The sequence below is a fragment of the Marmota marmota genome, unplaced genomic scaffold (assembly GCF_001458135.2).
Source record: "Marmota marmota marmota unplaced genomic scaffold, marMar, whole genome shotgun sequence".
Taxonomy (NCBI): domain Eukaryota; kingdom Metazoa; phylum Chordata; class Mammalia; order Rodentia; family Sciuridae; genus Marmota; species Marmota marmota.
The window spans coordinates 31,964,077-31,984,373 of NW_026000249.1; positions in this window are offsets into that span (position 1 = coordinate 31,964,077).

Below are 20,297 nucleotides of genomic sequence, written 5' to 3' on the forward strand. Positions count from 1 at the left end.
TCATCACCAGTCCTTTACTTTTATTTATTTATTTATTTGTTTGTTTGGAGACAGAGTCTCGCTAAGTTGGTAATGCCTCAGTTGCTGAGGATGGCTTTAAATTTGGGATCCTCCTGCCTCAGCCTCCCAAATTGCTGGGATTATAGGTGTGCACCACCATACCCAGATTAAAATTTTCACTGTATTACTATTCTTCCTATTGTTGTTGTTCATTTTGCATAGATGCTAGATGGCTGCTGGATATTCCGTGGGAGGGATGGGGAAGTATCGCTTCCTCTGAAGCAACTTGGTAATCCCCCTATTTTCACTTCCACTGACTCTGGTGTCTCCCAGCAATCCAGGATATGCTCTGTCCATGGCAACACCTATTCTAGGCTGCCAGGCTCTCTTCCCCACCACACCTGTCATCAGCCTTCTATCAACTCTCCTCCCCCTGTTACTTATTGAAATCCTTCATACATAGAGAGCCCTGCTCCTGACTGCCTGTGGTCTTTTCTTTGTTATTGGCATATATATATAAAATTTCTTTATTTTCATTTTAATGGTGCTATACTTGGGATATACTTTCAGTGTGTGTCCCCCAAGGCTTCATGTGTTGAAATTTAATTCCCCCTGTGAGTTTATAAGAGGGTGAAAACTTAATCCAACTATAACATTTAGAGGTGAGGCCTTTGGGAAATGATTCGGTTAGATAAGGCCATCAGGACAGAGCACCCATGGTTGAATCTTGCTGGCTTTATAAGAAGAGTGAGAGAAGACTAGAAGAGACACGCATATGCATTCCTGTTTCTTGCCACGTGATGCCCTGCACCACCTTGGGACTCTGCCAGCAAGAAGGATATCACCAGACTTTGTACCTCCAGAACCATAAAACACTTTTTTTTTTTTTTTGGTACTGGGGATTGAATCCAGAGGTGCTTAACCTCTGAGCCACATCCCAAGCCCTTTTTTATATTTTATTTAGAGACAAGGTCTTCCTGAGTTGCTTAGGGCCTTGATAACTTGCTGAAACTGGCTTTGAACTCAAGATCCTCCTGCCTCAGCCTCCCAAGCTTCTGGGATTACAGGCGTGTGCCACCGTGCCCAGCTTCCATAAACCACTTTAGAAAGTAACCTGTCTCCAATAATTCATTATAATAATGCAAAATGGACTAACGCAAAAGTTGTCTTGGTAGGGATAGGAAATAAACAGATATGCTCAGTCCATCTTCTTGAATTGGAAGCTTACAACATAATTGCACTTCAACATGCACAATTTGAAGTGCATACTTTGAAAGCTGTCATGAAGTGATTTTGATTGCACACACACACCCCACCTCCACCGTGCTCCCCTGGAGAGTCCCTGTGACTTGGAAATAGCAAAAGACATTTTTTAGAATCCTAATTAAAGGGAAAACAAAAGCACATGTTAAAAAAAAATAATACATCTTGACCAAGACAGGTTCATTCTAGGAATGCCAGATGATTCAATATTAGGAACTTTACTAATTCCTAATGTAATTCATTACATTAATAGGTCACAGAAGTCAATTGATATAGTTTTCCTCATAAATGCTAAATAGACATACCATAACGTCTGATATCCATTTTTTAAAAAATTTTATTCTATTTCTTTACAGTGCCGGGGATTGAAGCCAGGGCCTTGCCTATACTAAGCGTGTGCTCTACAACTGAGTACACCCTCAGCCCATTTTTTATTTTAAAATTGCTTTGTAAAACAGAAAGAATAAAATATAGCATGATAAAAATACATTATGCCCAGTGATGAAAAAGTTCTGGAGGTGGGTGTTGATGATGATTGCACAATAATGTGAATGCACTTCATGCCAACGAACTGTACACTTAAAAATGATTAAAATGATAAATTGGATGCCTTGTATATTTGATCACTATAAATTTAAATAGATAGATACACACACACACATATATATATATACATTTATATATTTATATATTGCTTAAGGTCAGCATCATACTTCTGGGAAAAGAGTGATAGTGTTCTCAGTTGAGACTGAGATAAGATTATTTTTGTTACTGTTTAACCTTAGCCTGGAGATATTAGCTAATGTAATTAGACAAAATAAATAAAATAGAAAATGAGAAGGTAAAAATCATCATTACCGACATTTGATGCTTAAAAAATATATACTTAAAAAATCAAAAGAATAAACTAAAATTATTTTTAAATAACATAATCCAATAAAATGTATGTTAATAATAGTAATAAGGGGCTGGGGTTGTGGTTCAGAGGTAGAGCTCTCACCTACCATTTGTGAGGCACTGGGTTCGATCCTCAGCACCACATAAAAATAAAATAAAGATATTGCATCCACCTATAACTAAAAAATAAAAAAATAATAGTAAGAGAAAGATGTACAAAATTAATATATAGCCTTCATATAACAAGTGAAAGAGCTATTGGAATAAAAGACTCCATTATACAAGTCATGAAAAAGATAAAATACCTAGGAATGCACTTAAAATATTTGCATGATCTATGTGAAGAAAACTTGTTAGTATTCCAAGGGACACAAAGACTTTTAAAAATGGAAAGGAATTGCAAATTTTTGAAAAATCAACATCATAGATATGGTTCATTTTCCCTAAATTAATCTATAACTTTAATGCAAGCTCCATTAAGAAATGCTAATAGAATTTCCTCTGGAAAAAGACAAACTCTTTTTGTGGGCAAAAAACCAGCAATCAAGGGTAGACAGGAGGGCTGGGGGTTGTGGCTCAGTGGTAGAGTGCTTGCCTAGCATGTGTGAGGCACTGAGTTTGATCCTAAGCTCCACAAAAATAAATAAATAAATAATAAAGTTATTTTTTTCTGTTTTTTTTTAAAGAGTAGACAGGAATTTTTTTTCAAAAGAAAATAAAAGGGAATTAGATATACAAAATATTAAAATTTATTACAAAGCTATTACAAGGAACACCATGTGATAATGATGCATGAATAAACAGATCCATTTAATGGAAGGTCCATAAATCTGAAAATTACATAGAAATTTAGTATATGATTAAAATGACATTGTCAAAGCAGTGTGGAAATGCCAGATTATTCAATAAATTATATTGGGAATACTGGTGAACATATGGTGGTTTCATACCCCTCGCCTATTACAAATAGATCCAAGATTTAAAAATGTCAAAAATAGAATCATAAAATAGTAGAAGGAAGCATACAGGCACTGTTTTATGATTGCAGAATGGCCTGAGTCCAAAAACCTAGAGTCATAAAAGAAATGATTGATATCAATGACTATAAATTAAATAGTTTTGTATAGCAAATATCACCGCAAGCAAAGTCAAAAAACAAATAACAAACTGGGAAAAAAAATGATTGCAACTCATATGACATATATAAAGGTCTTTTCCATATCAAAAAATAAAATACTATCAGCCTAAAAGAAATATGGGTGGAGGCTATAAGCAGACAGTTCACAGAGAGGGAAACACAAATGGCTCCTAAAAGCCCCAAAAGATGTTCAACCCCATGTGTCATAAGAGGAATAAATAAATAATAAAATGACACTGAGAAACTCTCTTGACTTCTATTACCAAGCTCCAAAAATTTGATTATCCCATAATTGGCAAGATGTTAGGAAACAAGCCATCTCAAGCATTGCTGGTTGGAACCATAAATTGGTAAGACATCTGGGAGTGACAAATGACAATGTCTGTCAAAATTATAAATGCACACAGCAATCCCACTTCTAGGAATTTATCACACATTCTTTTTTTTTTAAGTTGTATTTGGACACCATATTCTTATTTTATTGATTTTTTTTTTAATATTTATTTTTTAGTTTTCCGCGGACACAACATCTTTGTTTTGTATGTGGTGCTGAGGATCGAACCCGGGCCGCACGCATGCCAGGCGAGCGCGCTACCGCTTGAGCCACATCCCCAGCCCTTGATTTATTTTTATGTGGTGCTGAGGTTCAAACCCACGTGCAAGGCAGGTACTCTACCACTGAGCCACAACCCCAGCCCTTATCACACATACTTAATATGCATGAAAAAGCACAGGCAGCCTTGTTTGTAACAGCAAGATGTTTGGGAAGAACCTTAATCTCTCTCACTAGGCAGCAGGTTAAAAAAATTTGTTACACACTTTCCATGGAATACTACACAGCTATCAAAATGAACTAGGTAGCTCTTTGGATATCAATGTGGAGCAATCTTCATGTCATATTGTTAAGAGAAAACTAAAGTATAGAACTCTATATTTAATATACTGCCATTTGTGGAAATATATTCACTTATGTATGAAAAGTATCTCTGCATAAGAAATTGATTTGATATCTTGCTTCTGAGGAGGGTAACTAGGTGGCTGGTCAGATGGGAAAGTCACTCTATTTTGGTAACTTTTGAATTTTGAATCCTGTCAAAGTATTACCTATCCAAAAAAAAAAAAAAAAGGACAGAATTTAATAAAATAAAATATACCTCAAATCAACTCATTCCTCTCCATTTCCACTGACTTAAGTGGCTCCTCATACAAGGATTTTCCCCTATTTTTCCAAGTAGTTTCCTATCTCCGTACAATTTATAATTATAGACATAATTTTGTTTCCTTTATTCATTCATTTGTTACTGGTCACCTGATTTCCTGCCCCAAGAGGGCTGGAAAATGATTGATTGATCACTTAATGATTGATTCATCACTGTAGACCCAGAACTTAGGCCAGTGTGTGACTCAATGTTTATAAATGGTTGAAAGTTTATAAAGAATGAAATTGTCCCATACTGACATTCTTCACAGTAATGTGGATCAGGGCAGACACCATTGCCTTCATTTTCTAGATCATTTTTTAAAAAATATTTATTTATTTATGTATCTTTAGTTTTAGGTAGATACATTAGGTTGTTTTTATGTGGTGCCGAGGATCGAACCCAGTGCCTCATGCATGGTAGGCGAGCACTCTACCACTGAGCCACCAGCCCAGCCCCTAGATCATTTTTATAGAGGAAGCTTCTGAGGTTTTCGTTAGGTTCTCAAAGGGATCTATGGACACAACTCCATCAAATTAGTTCATGTCCAAAATTCGTCTATTGAGACTTCAGAAGGTCTTAGGAAACAGTATAATTGCTGAGAAATCTAAAACACTAGCTTTGGAATCGCTAGTAGAAGCCATCATGAAAATGCATTAATACTGGCAGAAAGACACCTGCCCCACCACCTCAACACACTTTCACTCTTATTCCCAGATGTCCCCAAGACAGACTAGAAAGCATGTACATTTGTTTCTTACCCTCCAAAGCCAATAAGCATAAACATAATCTGTAAAGCATTTTGCATTTTTGTCCCACATAGTAACTGTCTACCAGAAAGTTCACCGTGAACTCTGCAGACCTGTCTTCAAAATTCTCTTACAAGACTTAAGTCTTGGAATTCTCTTTTCCTGGACAATTTCCTCATCTACTTTAGGGCTTTTGTGAGAAACAAATTAGCAGTTGCTCAATAGACTGGCTAGAAGGAAGACGATGAAGAGGAAAAATCTACCCTTGAAAAAAGATCTGAAATAGTTTACTTTCTTCAACAGTCTCTCCACCCCCCGCCACCTTTTTTTTTTTTTTTTTCAGAGACAAGAGTCTTTGCCCTGTTCCCTGGCTGGCCTCAATCTCCTGCTTAACCTCCCAAGTGGCTGGGACTACAGGTGTGCACCATCATGCCCAGTTTCTCTCCCCACTTCTAGATAAAAGCTACCCTCAGGGTGAAACATCATGTCCTGTTCTGGAAAGAACAGAGTCTTTAGATGGAAATAGATCCAGCTAGAACACTTATCTCCATGTAGCTCTGGGCAAATCATATGCTGTGTCTGAGGCCTAGTTTTCTCATCCATAAAACAGGAGTAATACCCAACTTTCAGGGTAGTGCCAGGCCCTTAAGCACTCAGTAATGGTGGATATTATGATAACTAGGGGTTGTTTGCAGCCTAGGCCCTCAGCCAGATTCTCTTCTGTGGAGCAGCTTGGAACTATAGCTGCAAAAACAGCATAGAAACAGACCTAGGAACATGGAAATGGAATCATACATTAAGTACTCTTTTTTGTAAGTCTTCTTTCATACAACACAATATTTTGAAATTCATCTTATATCAGTAGGGGGTATACCCCATTGATGGACATCTAGAGTGTTTCCAGCTCTTGCTTATTATAAATACAACTACTAAGAATGTTCTTTGAAGAGACATATGCTTTAATGTCTTTTGAAAAAATACCTATGATTAGAGGTAGGTCATAGGAAAGGTGCATATTTAACTTTTTAAAGAACTATAGAATCTTTTTGTAAAGTGGTTGTGCCATTTCCTGATCCTATCTTAACAATGTGCGAGAGTTCCAGTTGCTCCATAACCTCAAAAACCAGAAGCAGGGGTTGTTCTAATCCAACTATCACATGGAAGGATTTGCTAAAATGAAAACTCTTTTTTCCATGTCAGCTTCCTCATTAGATTTTTAGGGCCTCACATGGCTTGCTGTGACCCCTTCTTCAATCTTTTATAGGCTTTGAAGACAAGTAACCTCCACCCAGAGAGGAACTAACCTGGATTAATTTAGATGCATTGAAAATACACAGAAAATGCATGGAAACATATGTCAAGTCAACCTCCCACCCATCATATGAATCACTGAGCCTTGAAGTTACTAGAATTAAAATAGACTGATCTATTTTAAATCTAATGCTCTGAATAAATATTTAAGTGCTATTTGTTCTCCTAGCCCAATGTTGACTAGATCTCTACATACTGTACCTCATCTATTATCTAAATCTTATTTCAAGAAGCCCTTTTCAGGTTTATTAAATCTAATGCAAGGGAGAAGTAGGAATTTCTATCTCTAACAAGTTTAATTTTGGAAAGACTCTCTGTGCCTTACAGAATTTTATAAGATGAAGTGGCCTTCAGATTCACCCAGCCCCATGAATCTCAAACTCTGATGTGTCTAAGAAGCTACAACTGTCAGATTGGTCAGACACAGACTATAGGCCTGGGCCCAGGAAGTTTCCTTTTTTATAAGTTTCCTCCTGATTCTTGTGTGAGTTGTCTGAAGATCTCAGACTATACCTTGGGGAAAAAGTGATTTAATCTAACCACTTTTCTTCAGTGAAAAACCAATTGATGACAGGACAGTTAAAAATCATAGCAAAATAAGAAAATAAATTGCTTTTATTTTTCAACTTGGGACCTCCAAGGCCCAGCTTCCTTGAGGGAGAACAAAAAACTTGTGACACATTTAAAAATCTATTTGCAAAGCCTCTCTCATGGTACAGGTTCTCATGTTCAAATTGTTAAAATTTGCTATTTTCTGAATATCATACAAGGATTAATTTCTAAGAGGTAGCTGCCTAGGTTCCAGGCCACAGTGAGAGAGAAGGGGCTGGGGCCACACTTTGGAAATCTGGTTCTGCCCTAAGGCTGATGATGCCCATGCACATATCACAAGGTTCTTCTTTGTCAAGCTCTTCATGTCCACAATAAATTATATTTTAAGCTCTGTTCTAGGAAAACAGATGATATAAGGCAATGGTAAATCAAATATCTAGGGTAAGCTTTTCCTAACCCATACTCTCCCCCTCTGAAAGCTTCCCTTTGTAATGAGGTTTCAGCTTAGCAACATGGCAGGGGATGTCTCTGCATGCACCATCCTCATTTGCCCAAGGCATGTTCAACTTAATGCATCAGAGTTTTAAAAATTATCATTGTTCATAAATTCATAATTCCTAAATGGGTATGTCTTTAGTCTTTGAGTAACATTTCCATAGGAAGAGTTGGAGCATATCTGCTTTATAACAGGGTTCAATCACTCTATTGGACTTAAAACATCTATCAGAAGAGGTGTGTACATAACAGCATGTATATGTGGTGTGCTATTGTTTCTGTGTGAAAATTTGGGAGATTCATTCCTGATTTGTAGCAAGGGCTGATAGTCCCTGGGTGATATATCCAGTGATATCTGCAGTCACCATGCAGCTGCTCTAGTGTCCTTCACAATGAAGTTGGCTTCATTTGCTTGTTTAATTCTGCTGCACAGCATAAAATATATTGTGTGATTATGCAGGTATCCCTCAAATGAAAGACTATGTGCATTCCAACAAAGTGTGCTGTAAAGTAAATTTAGATTAAATGAATCTGACTTACCCATTGACTTCTATTATAAAATCAGAAATTCATATTGCAGCAGGGGGAAAAATTGGTCCTTGGATGTAGTACATTTATACTTAATAATGCAGCAGTGCCTGTAATGAGACATATTCAAAGGGAAAACAATAACTCTCTGATAAAATATTAACAATAATGCATTTGTATTGAGTACAAGTCACATTATTTTAAAACCACTATGAGTCGAACTATAAAACAGTGCCAAATTCTAGAAGGCTGATAGTCTGCTTCATATATGGTTTCCAAGAGGCAATCAACTATTAAAGTTCCATTTCACCAGCATTAAACTGCAAAACACTTCTAACAGTTCGAAGGAATCAGTTTACCTTTTCTGCCCCATTTTGGGATGGTGAAGGAATATTAGAATTCTTCTGCTTTTGAGAATTCTATCTCATGGCTGGGAAAAAGGAAAGTGACGTAAATGCATTCATTCATTCATTTGAATTTTACTATGTCTTGGGTACTCTGCTAGTCACTGAGGTTAAGAATGTGAGATGCACATTTCCTACTTTCAGGGAGAATAGAAGGAAAGCAGAAAATTACCCTACAGTGCTCAGGTCGAGTTAAGCACAAGATGTTACTTAATGCAGCTCTAGGGTTCTGAAAAATGATGTTAGATTTGAACATTTAATATAAGACCCCAAACTAGTGGTCTTATGACTAAAGCCAGCCTAAAAGTTAGTTTCATTTTGCTTAAAGTTTTTTTTTAAGAGCTTACGTTGGTGAATTGAAAGAATTCACATACAAACAAAATATTTTTTCTGGCTTTTCTTGAAAAAGCAAATGATCTGATATTAGGCATGCATTCCCATGTGGCAACATTTGGTAGAGCTGAATAGTGGCTGTCCCTTTTTAGAATGTTCTCTAACACAACATTCCCCTTTCCCCACTGCTATCTTTTGCTGCCCAATGTTGTTGTTTTTCTTATAGTAGAATATTATTCCTCTAAATCTGTATCTGTATATGAAATAGAAAAAAAATGAAAGGTAAACCAAGATGGTCACTTGCTTCAAGAAAATGAGAGTGAGCATATTACTTCTATTTGGTCTTCACTCTGAAATACTTGCTGTAAGGACCAGTAAGAAGTAGTCAAATGGAGAATATGGGGTGGGGTAGTAGGAAGAACACAGCATGTGCAAAATGATGATTGTGGTCAGATGCAGTGGTGCGTGTCTGTAATCCCAGTGGCTCAGGAGGCCGAGGCAGGAGGATCTTGAGTTCAAAGCCAACCTCAGCAACAGTGAGGCCCTAAGCAACTCAGTGAGACCCTGTCTCTAATTAAAATACAAAATAGGGCTGAGGATGTGGCTCAGTGGTCGAGTGCCCCTGAATTCAATCCCTGGTACCAAAAAAAAAAAAGTGCTGACTTTGTGGTCAACGTGTGGGATAGCAGATATTTCAGCATGACTGGAAGGTGGGAGGTCTATGATGGAAAAGCAAGAACTGAGCCATAAGGAAGTTTAATTCAGCCCTCTTCCAGCACAAAACTCTGTGGCTAACAACTTTGAGGGGGTCCACACCATCCAAGCTTACTTCAATCTAGGCAGTGAACACCAAGGCAAGCCCATATTACCTAAGTGATTTGAGTCCCAGGTAACATACATAATGCCCCATTAAATTTGAATTTCAGACCAACAGTGAATGACTTTTAGCATAATATTTAGGAAATACTTAGTTTCTTTAAAGTATTCATTGTTTATCTGAAATTCAAATTTAACAGAGTATCTTGTATTTTATTTGCTAAAGCCAGTGACATTTAATGGCTAGGACATACCAGAGCTACTATTACTATTTTTTTCTAACTTCTTTCATTTTTATATTAAAATGCAATGGTTAGATCATTACTTTAAAATAAAGATATCCTCAGAGACATGTCAAAATAAACCTTAGCATGCCAGTGGAAAATTAACCAATATTTGCATTGATTTGCTCCTTGCCGCATGTTCTCTTAGCCTTCTTTAGATATCTTAACTCTCATCTCTTGTACTCAGCACTATGTAATGGAGCATTTACTAAGGGAGTCTCTAAGCTATTGGTGACCTACGTGAAGAAGAAAGAAGTGGACAAGTGAGAACAAAATAGAAAGACTTTACTTTTTAACATTTAAAAAAAATTTTAATTTTTTCTAATTAGTTATATATGACAGCAGAATGCATGTTGATTCATTGTACACAAGTGGAGCACAACTTTTCATTTCTCTGGTTGTACACAATGCAGAGTTACACCATTTGTGCAGTTGTATATGTAACTAGGATAATGATGTCCATCTCATTCCACCATCTTTCCTACCTCCATGCCCCTCCCCTCCCCCCATCCCCTTTGCCCAATCCAAAGTTCCTCCATTTTTCCATGCTCCCCCCCATTATGGATAAGCATCCACTTATCAAAGAAAACATTTATTTGGCCTTTGGTTTTGGGGGGTTGGCTTACTTCACTTAGCATGATATCTCCAACTCCATTCATTTACCTGCAAATGCTGTAATTTTATTCTCTTTTAATGCTGAGTAATATTCTGTTGTGTGTATATAAACAAAAGACCAACTCTGAACTAGTTTCCCACAACCAAAGTTTTGGGGAGCTCAACAAGAAATGATACCAGTGGTTACTTGATGAATTTTAAGATCTTAGTAAAGCATCATTTGTATATTATTTACCCAAAGAGTGATTTAAATTAAGCTCAGACACTTTTTTTTTTCTTAGAATTTTTCAAAACCCTTTAAGTGAAGATGAGCTCAGTATTGCACTATGGAGTGATCTCCAGGATGTATCCTTAAGGGAAAAAGCAAAAAGAGATGGAAAGGGAAGAGTATTTATATGTAGCAATGTGCTCTGTTTTCAAAAAGAAACAAGGAAGCATACACCAAAAACTAATTAAAAATTGTGTCTTATTTATAAGAGAGGGAAAGGTGAAAGCTAGATCTTTCTGAATACCTATTTATAGATTTGACTTCAGTAATAAGCAAATGAATGCTTTACATAATTTTTAAAAATTACATTAAGATGAAAAAAGGCACTCCATAAATATAAAAAACAAAAATAAAAATTAAACAAAGGTACCAGTTGCATCTCAAGTTTCTGATAATTCCAGAGAATTATCTCAAGTGTCTTTAAAAGAGAGCTTTGAAGGTGCAACTTCTGGAATGGCAGAGTAAGGACCTCTGTAAATCTGTAATTTCATAAAACAATCTGAACATAAGCAACAACTGTCTAAGTCAATTTTTTTCACAATCCTGGAAATCAACCAAAAGCTTATAACAATGTGAAAAGTATTCATTCGAGAAAAACTCCTAAACATTGATAAGAATAATAATCTTGTGAAGATTTAACTTGCCATATACCTCTTCTTAACATCTACAGAACGCTCCACCCAACAGTGGAATACACATTCTTCTGAAGTGAACATGGAACATTCTAGAAAATATATCACATGTTAAGCCATATTTAAAAAGGAGTGAAATCATAATGGAATGAAATCACGAATCAAAAGCAGACAATATATACATAATGGAGTTTCACTTGGCCACAAAAAGAATGAACTTATGGCATTTGCTGGTAAATGACTGGAACTGGAGAATATCATGCTAAGTGAAATAAGCCAGACTCAGAAAGTCAAGGGTCAAATGTTTTTTTCTCATATGTGGAAGCCAGAGTAAAGTAAGGTGGAATTAAAAAGGATGGGGGAAGTAGAATCTCATGAGGATACAGGGAAAATCAGTGGAGTAGAAAAAAATTGAGGGCTAAGGAGGAAGGAAGGGAAGGAGGAGAAAATGTGAAATGAATTCACAAAATTATGTTATGTACATGTATAAATATATCACAGTGAATTCCACCTTTATGTATATCTATAAAATACTGATTAAAAATGAAAACTAGCCTCCAGAACCATGAGCCAAAATAAACATATTTAAAAAAAAAAAAAAAGAAAACTAAATAAATAGAAGGAAGAAGAGTGGAATAGAGGAAGTGAAATGGGGGAGGGAGGAGGGGAGAGAAAGAGAGGCAATGAGGACTGAAATGGACCAAATTAAATTCCCTGCATATATGATTATATCAAAATGAACCCAACTGTCATGTATAACTATAATGCACTAATAAAAACATTTTTAAAAAAATAAAATTAAGAAATTTTTTAAAATGTGGAAATTAAACAATCCACACTAAATAATCAGAGAGTCAAAGAAGAAATCAGAGTCAGACACAGTGACCCACATCTATGATCCCAGCAGCTCAGGAGGCTGATGCAGGAGAATCACAAGTTCAAGGCCAGCCTCAACAACATAGTGAGGCCCTAAGCAACTTATCAAGACTGTATCTCAAAATAAAAAATAAAAAGGGCCAGAGATGTGGCTCAGTGGTTAAGCACCTCTGGGTTCAATCCCCAGGAAAGGACAAGAAGGAGAAAGAGGAGAAGAAGAAGAAGAAGGTGGAGAAGGAGAATGAGGAGGGGAAGAAATAATAATCAGAAGGTTGATTAGAAAGCACTTTGAGGGGCCAGGGTTGTGGCTCAGTGGTAGAGCACTTGCCTAGCATACATGAGGCACTAGGTTTGATCCCCAGCACCACATAAAAATTAAAACAAAATAAAGGTATTGTGTTCATCTGCAACTAAAAAAAATTTAAATAGAAAACACATTGAGACAAATGAAAACCAAAGCACAACATATTAAAAGTTATTAGATGCAGTTAAAGCAGTGCTTACAAAGAAATTTATAACATTCACATAGAAAAGTAAAATGATACTGGAAAATCACATAAAAAACATCAAAAAGATAGTGCACCATGATCAAGTGGGGTTCATTCCAAGGAGGTAAGGTTGGTTCAACATACGAAAATCAAATAATAGGCTTAAAGACATGAATCATGTGGTTATCTCATAGATGCGGGAAAAGCATTTGACAAAATTCAACTTCTTTTTATATTCAAACAACTAGAAAAACTAGGGATAGTAGGAACATATCTCAACATTATAAAAGCTATATATGCTAAACCCAAGGCCAACATCATTCTAAATGGAGAAAAATTGAAAGCATTCCCTCTAAAATCTGAAACAAGTCAAGGATGTCCTCTTTCACCACTTCTATTCAACGCAGTCCTGGAAACCCTAGGCAGAGCAATTAGACAAAAGAAAGAAGTGAAAGGGATATGAATTGGAAAAGAAGGGCTCAAACTACCCCTATTTGCCCACAACATGATTCTATATTTAAAATACCCCCCCAAAAAAACTCCACCAGAATGTTTCTGGAACTCATAAATGAATTCAGCAAAGTACCAGGATATAAAATTAACACCCATAAATCAGTTGCGTTCCTATATACCAATGATGAACCAGCTGAATGAGAAATCAGGAAAACTATACCTTTCACAATAGCCTCAAAAAAAATCTTGGGAATCAATCTAACAAAAGAGGCAAAAGACCTCTACAATGAAAACTATAGAATACTAAAGAAATAAATGGAAGATGACCTTACAAGATGGAAAGGTTTTCCATGTTCTTGGATAGGCAGAATTGATATTGTCAAAATGGCCATACTATGGAACTGTTATACAGATTCAATGCAATTCTTATTAAAATCCCAATGACATTCTTCATAGAAATAGAAAAAGCAGTCATGAAATTCATTTGAAAAAATAAGAGATGCAAAATAGCCAAAGCATTCCTTGGTGAGAAAAGTGAAGCCAGAGGCATCACAATACCAGCCCTTAAACTATATTATGGAGCTATAGTAACAAAAACAGCATGGTATTGGCACCAAAACAGACATGAAGACCAATGGTACAGAATAGAAGACAAAGAGACAAACCCACATAAATACAGTTATCTCATCCTAGACAAAGGCATCATAAACATACATTGAAGAAAATATAGCCTCTTCAACAAATGTGCTAGGAAAACTGGAAATCCATATGTAGCAAAATGAAATTTACCCTGTCTCTCTCACCCTGCACAAAACTCAACTCAAAGTGGATCGAGGACCTAAGCATTAAACCCTGCACCTACTACAAGAAAAAGTAGGCATGATCTCCATCATGTCAGCTTAGGAACCAAATTCCTTAACAAGTCCAGTATTCATATATGAACATAGGAAAGTTATATCTGATTCATTCTACTGTCTTTCCTATTCCCATTCTTCCTCCCTTCCCTTCCCTCCATTCCCTTTTGTCTAATCCTATGAACTTCTATTCTCCACCCCTCCATTGTGTGTTAGCATCCACTTATCAGAGAGAACATTTGGCCTTTGGTTTGTGGGGACTGGCTTATTTCACTTAGCATGATAGTCTCCAGTTCCATCCATTTACTGGCAAGTGCCATAATTTCATTTTTTTATGGCTGAGTAGTATTCCATTGTGTATGGATACTACATTTTCTTTATATATTCATCCTATCAAGGACACCTAGGTTGTTTCCATAGCTTCGCTATCATGAGTTGAGCTGCTATAAACATTGATGTGGCCATGTCACTGTGGTATGCAATTATAAATCTCTTGGGTATAGACCAAGGAGTGGGGTAACCAGGTGAAATAGTGGTTCCATTCCAAGTTTTCCAAGGAATCTCCATGCTTCTTTCCAGAATGGTTGTGCCAATTTGCAGTCCCACCAGCAATGTATGAGTGAATCTTTCCCCCACATCTTCACCAACAATATTGTTACTTGTATGTATATATATATATATATATATATATATATATATATATATATATATNNNTATATATATATATATATATTGTACTGGGGATTGAACTCAGAGGCACTCAACCACTGAGCCACATCCCCAGCCCTATTCTGCATTTTATTTAGAGACAGGGTCTCACTGAGTTGCTTAGCACCTCACCCTTGTTGAGGCTGGCTTTGAACTCATTATCCTCCTGTCTCAGCCTCCCAAGCCGCTGGGGTTAGAGGCATGTGCCACCGCACTTGGCTTGCTACTTGTATTCTTAATAATTGCCAGGAATGAAGTACTTTTACATTCTACAATGTGGATGAACCTTGAAAGTATTATGCTATATTAAAGCATCTATTCACAAAGGATCATATATTTTATGATTGCATTTATATGAAATGTGCACAATAGGCAAATCTACAGAGACATAAAGTGGATTAGTGGTTTCCTGGGGTTGGTGGTAGAATGGCAGAAATGAGAAGAAACTGTTAATGCATATGGGATTTTTTTTTTTTTGGTTCTTTTAAATTATACATGACAGTATTATTCATTTTGATATAATTGTACAAGCATGCAATATATCTTATTCTAGCTAGGACCTCATTCTTATGGATGTCCATGATGTTGGGATCACTATGGTTTATGGGTTTCTTTTTGGGGTGATGAAAATGTTCTAAAAGTAGACTAATCAAAATAAATAAGTAAATATTAGACTGTGCTGTTGGTTGTATAATTCTGTGAATACACTATAATTCTCTGAATTGTATATTTGAAATGGGTCAATTATGTGTTGTGTGAATTATATCTCAGTAAACTGTTAAGGAAATAACAAAAGCCAAAAATCTCCTTACTTTGGCTTAACCTCTAGTAATAAGGACAAAATTAGTTGCAAAGAATAATAAAAATGAATTCTTATTGTTTAATAATTGCCACTTATAAACAATAAGTGGTCTTATTGTTTATAATAATATCAATAAGATTATGTGGAAATTAGTAATATTATGCATTTAGTGATTATTTTAATTTAGTAAAATTATCCATTATTATGCATAAAATGGAGCAAAGTGAATAAGTGATTACATTATGCTTATTAAGAACCAAGTATAGCATAAAAAAAGAAAACAAATATAAAATTAAAAGGAAACCCTGTAATTTTAAACTTAAATTGGAAATATCAATATAAACATTTCTTTTTTTTCTCTTTCTGAAAAATACACACTTCCTAGTTCTAGTCACTAAAAATGGAGAGGAAATTATGATAACCCAGTGCCCAGATTATGATCTTCAAATTATTTTTCACTCAAAGGAGAGAGGGCTCCTTAACGGAAGAGCTGATTTCAGTACTAGGGTAGGAAATTTTCAAGATTTGCCTGAAACACTTTATAATATAGCAAAGGAAATTACTAAAGACTACTGAGGTCTTATCAAAATAACACAGGAACAATTTGAAGGCATTTATATTGGCCAAACATGGAATGATTTGAGCATCAAAAGAACAGCATTAGGGGACTGGGGCCAGGGCTCAGTGGCAGGGTGTTTACCTGGCACGTGTGAGGCATTGGGTTTGATCCTCAGCAACACATAAAATAAAATAAAGGCATGCTGTCCATCTACAACCACACACACACACACACACACACACACAGAGAGAGAATAGTGTTAGGGGTTGGGGGTGTGGCTCCTGGAATGCATGAGGCTCTAGTTTCCATCCCCAGCATTGAAAAAAAAGTAATGTAATTGGTTAAAACACATCACACACACATACACACACATCCATTTGCCATGAAGATGCTAATATAAACAATTTTATTAATCATCTGTTCTAGGGTATCAGTTTATTATTTTGAAACTGACATACTATGGTAGGCAGAATTCTAAAGATGGCTTCCCCAAATTCTCACCTTGGGCTAATTTAAACACTACTCTAGGTACTACCACAAAAACAAATAAAAATAATCAAACTCCTCAGTTAGTCAATCTCAGAATACTAAAATTTTCTGGAGTGGGCTTGACCCAATTAGATAAGCCCTTTAAAAACAGGGTTTTCTCCAGCTGATGGCAGATAAGGAGGTAAGAACCTTGAAGAGAAGAAAGGACTCAACAACCATTCTATTTGAAGAGGCAGGGAGCCACATGAGAAGGAATGTACAGGTGGCTTCCAGGAGCAGAGAGTGGTAATTGCCAATAGCAAAGAAAAAGAGACCTCAGATCTATCATAGCAAGAACATGAATTTTGCCAAAACCCACATGAGCTTGGAAGAGGATTCTTTTCCAATATCTCCATATAAAATTCCAGCCCATGTAACACCTAGACTTCAGCCTTATGAGACCCTATATGAAGCCTGACTGGACTATTGACCTTCAGAACTGTGAGATAATAAATGAATGTTGTTTTAAGCTACTATGTTTGAAATGATTTGTTATGTAGCAATAGAGAAGTAATAACAGAGGCAACAAATCAAGCATGTATCCTGCTTTTCCAGAACAAACTGGAGGTAATGAAAGGTAATGAAATAATTAGGGGAGAACATTCCTCTTTGTTTATTTACTTTACCATGTGTCTTTTTTATTATAGTCATCCTAGTGGGTGCAAAGTGGTATTTCATTGTGGTTTTGATTTGTATTTCCCTGATGGCTATTGAAGTTTATCATCTTTTCAGGTGCTTATTGACTATTTCTATATCATCTTTGAAGAAATGTCTATTCAGATCCCTTGCCCATTTTACAATTGGATTATTTTTTTTTCCACATTTTTTGGAGCATTATAGTAAATAATGGTGGGATTTGTTGTTACATATTTGAATCTGCACACAATATAGCAATGTAATTTGTCCAGTACCACTCCCAAGCATTTCCTCTTTGTCTTCTCTCATCCCTCCTCCCAGTTCCTTTCTTCTATTCTACTGCACTCACCCTTTCATTTTCATAAGACCCTCCCCACATCTTTTCCTTTTTCCTCTCTAGATTCCATATATGAGAGAAAACGTATGACCCACAACTTTCAGAGTTTGGCCTAGTTCACTTAACATTCCTCTTTATAAAAAATTCTAGACAATAAACACTAAAGCCAACTTCAATCACTTACTTAATGAGACCCACAGCAACTTAGAAAGATCCTGTCTCAAAAAATTAAAGGAATGCTAGATAGGATGTTGCCATCTGCAAATCCAAATGAAATTATGGATCTACACAATGATCATCAGTGACTGCTAAAACTATAAGGTGAAAGACTGAATCAAAATGACAGTACCTAAAGCCCTTTGATCAATCTTAACTTTACACACTGAACTCTTCTGATATGATATGATAGGAAGCAGATAGTTCTACCTATGTAGTATCCTTGCCAAAAGAATTTAACCTGAATGTAATCAAGCTTCCACACAAAAATACGGGGATAGAGCTAGAAGAACATGTTAAATCACACCACAAGGATGGAATAAGCCAATTGTAGAATGTAAGAATTATCCTAAAGTAATGACCCAAAAAAGACTTAACAGGTATTTCAACCAAATAAATGTGTAGATAGTTTGGATTCGGATCCAAATAAACTGACTATAAAAATTTTTAGAAACATTTGGGGAAAGTTTAACACAGATGGGTTGTTAATAAGTCCCAAGTTTTCAACTCTGAATATTTCAATGAAATTGACACAGGTGCATTAAAACAGATTGGAAAACATGATCCAAAGCTTATATTTCCTTTATTACCATTAATAAGGAAAGTACAAATTTTCCTATAAGTAGGACACTGAGACAATGCAGAATGTTTTACATTTATATAAGACCTTCTATAAATAAGATATTGGACAAATATGATATCCTTTCATACATTACACAATGTACAAAGAAGTGACTTTCATGACCTATTTAACAATTATTTCTGGTGGAGAGGAGCAAAACACTTCAAACAAGGGGTTACATTACATTTTTTTACCATATGTTGTCAGTTATGCACAAGATGGCTTGTTTTTGAAATCATTGTTGTTCTGGCCATCTGAAAATAATATGACTTCTCATGTCACATGTGTTATCATCTTGAATAGTAGTAGGTCTGCAAGTATTATGCTTTCTTCTTCTGGATGGTTTCTCATTGCACTGTTTTAGGTATGCTAAGCCAATATCTCTCTTGAAATCCAACAAATTTATGAGATCTTTCTTGTCTTTGTTCACAAATTTATGAATAATCCATGTATTCACGATATGCATATTGGTTACTCAAGTGACAAAGGCCAATACCAATTTTTACCTATAATAGAAGTGGAATATTTGGAAACCAACCAATTGTGTTTATCCACATTAGTATTGAAATTGTTACAGGTCCCCACTACCTTTGGTTCAGGTATATTGGCTTTACTGTTTATTTTTTCTATTATTGAATTTTACCAAATGGTCCCACTGTATCATGGTTTGTCCCAACAGTGACAGTTTTATCATCTAACCATTTTACAATGAGAATTTCATTATTTATATTAAATCTGTAATCATATGACCCTCTTGCTTGTTTTTTTCACTAAGATTGTGGATTTCAGAGGACACTCGTATAGTCTGTTTTCCTTTATGGTGCCTGTAGCTTGGAATCCAATATTTTGAAGGTATACCAAAAAATCATAAGCACTGAATAGGTTGTTTTAAAAAAAAAGATGGAAGGCTGGGGTTGTGGCTCAGCGGTAGAGCGCTCACCTACCACGTGCAAGGCCCTGGGATTGATTCTCAGCACCACATAAAAATAAATAAAATAAAGATTATATATATATAAAGGTGGAGAGTACAGAGCATCTCCTGATTCTCTACCACTTCAAACATTTATAGAACTACCTCACTCCCAAGGGAGAGATCATTGTTGGGTCCTTCTCTACCACTTTCTGTAATATAACACAAGTAGCTTATCAGGCTGCAGTACAGTATAGTACATGTTACCATGCTGCAAACATTGTCCCCGTGTCCTATTTATAGGACAGCAGTTCTCCACCTTTGATAATTTGAAATACAGTATATTCTTGGAATAAAATGACAACCTAGTTCTAGCAAATACTTTCATGATTGCATTTTTACATTACATATCAGTTATGTATGTAATCTTTTGTTCAGTAGAACATTTAGTAGAAGTAACTTTTGCAGTGAAGTTTATGCCATTTTCCCAATGAATTTAAAAAATATTTTCAAATGCTCTAATCACTCACCTAGTACTTTCCTCAAAAGAACAGGACTTTTAAAACACAATATTTATTTTGAAGTTATTGTAAGTGGTGTATTTGTTGCTTAATTTAAGTTTTTATTGAATGATGGAACATAATGGGTTAAAGAATTATAAATAACTTTATTAGGCATGATAATGGTATTGTATATTTTAAATAGGCATTATCTGTCACAAATACTTACTGAAGCTATTATGGGTAAAATGATGTGCTGTCTGATACATCTTAAAATACTCCTGAGGGAAAAATAGAAATGGAAGTGAGATAGATGAAACAAGA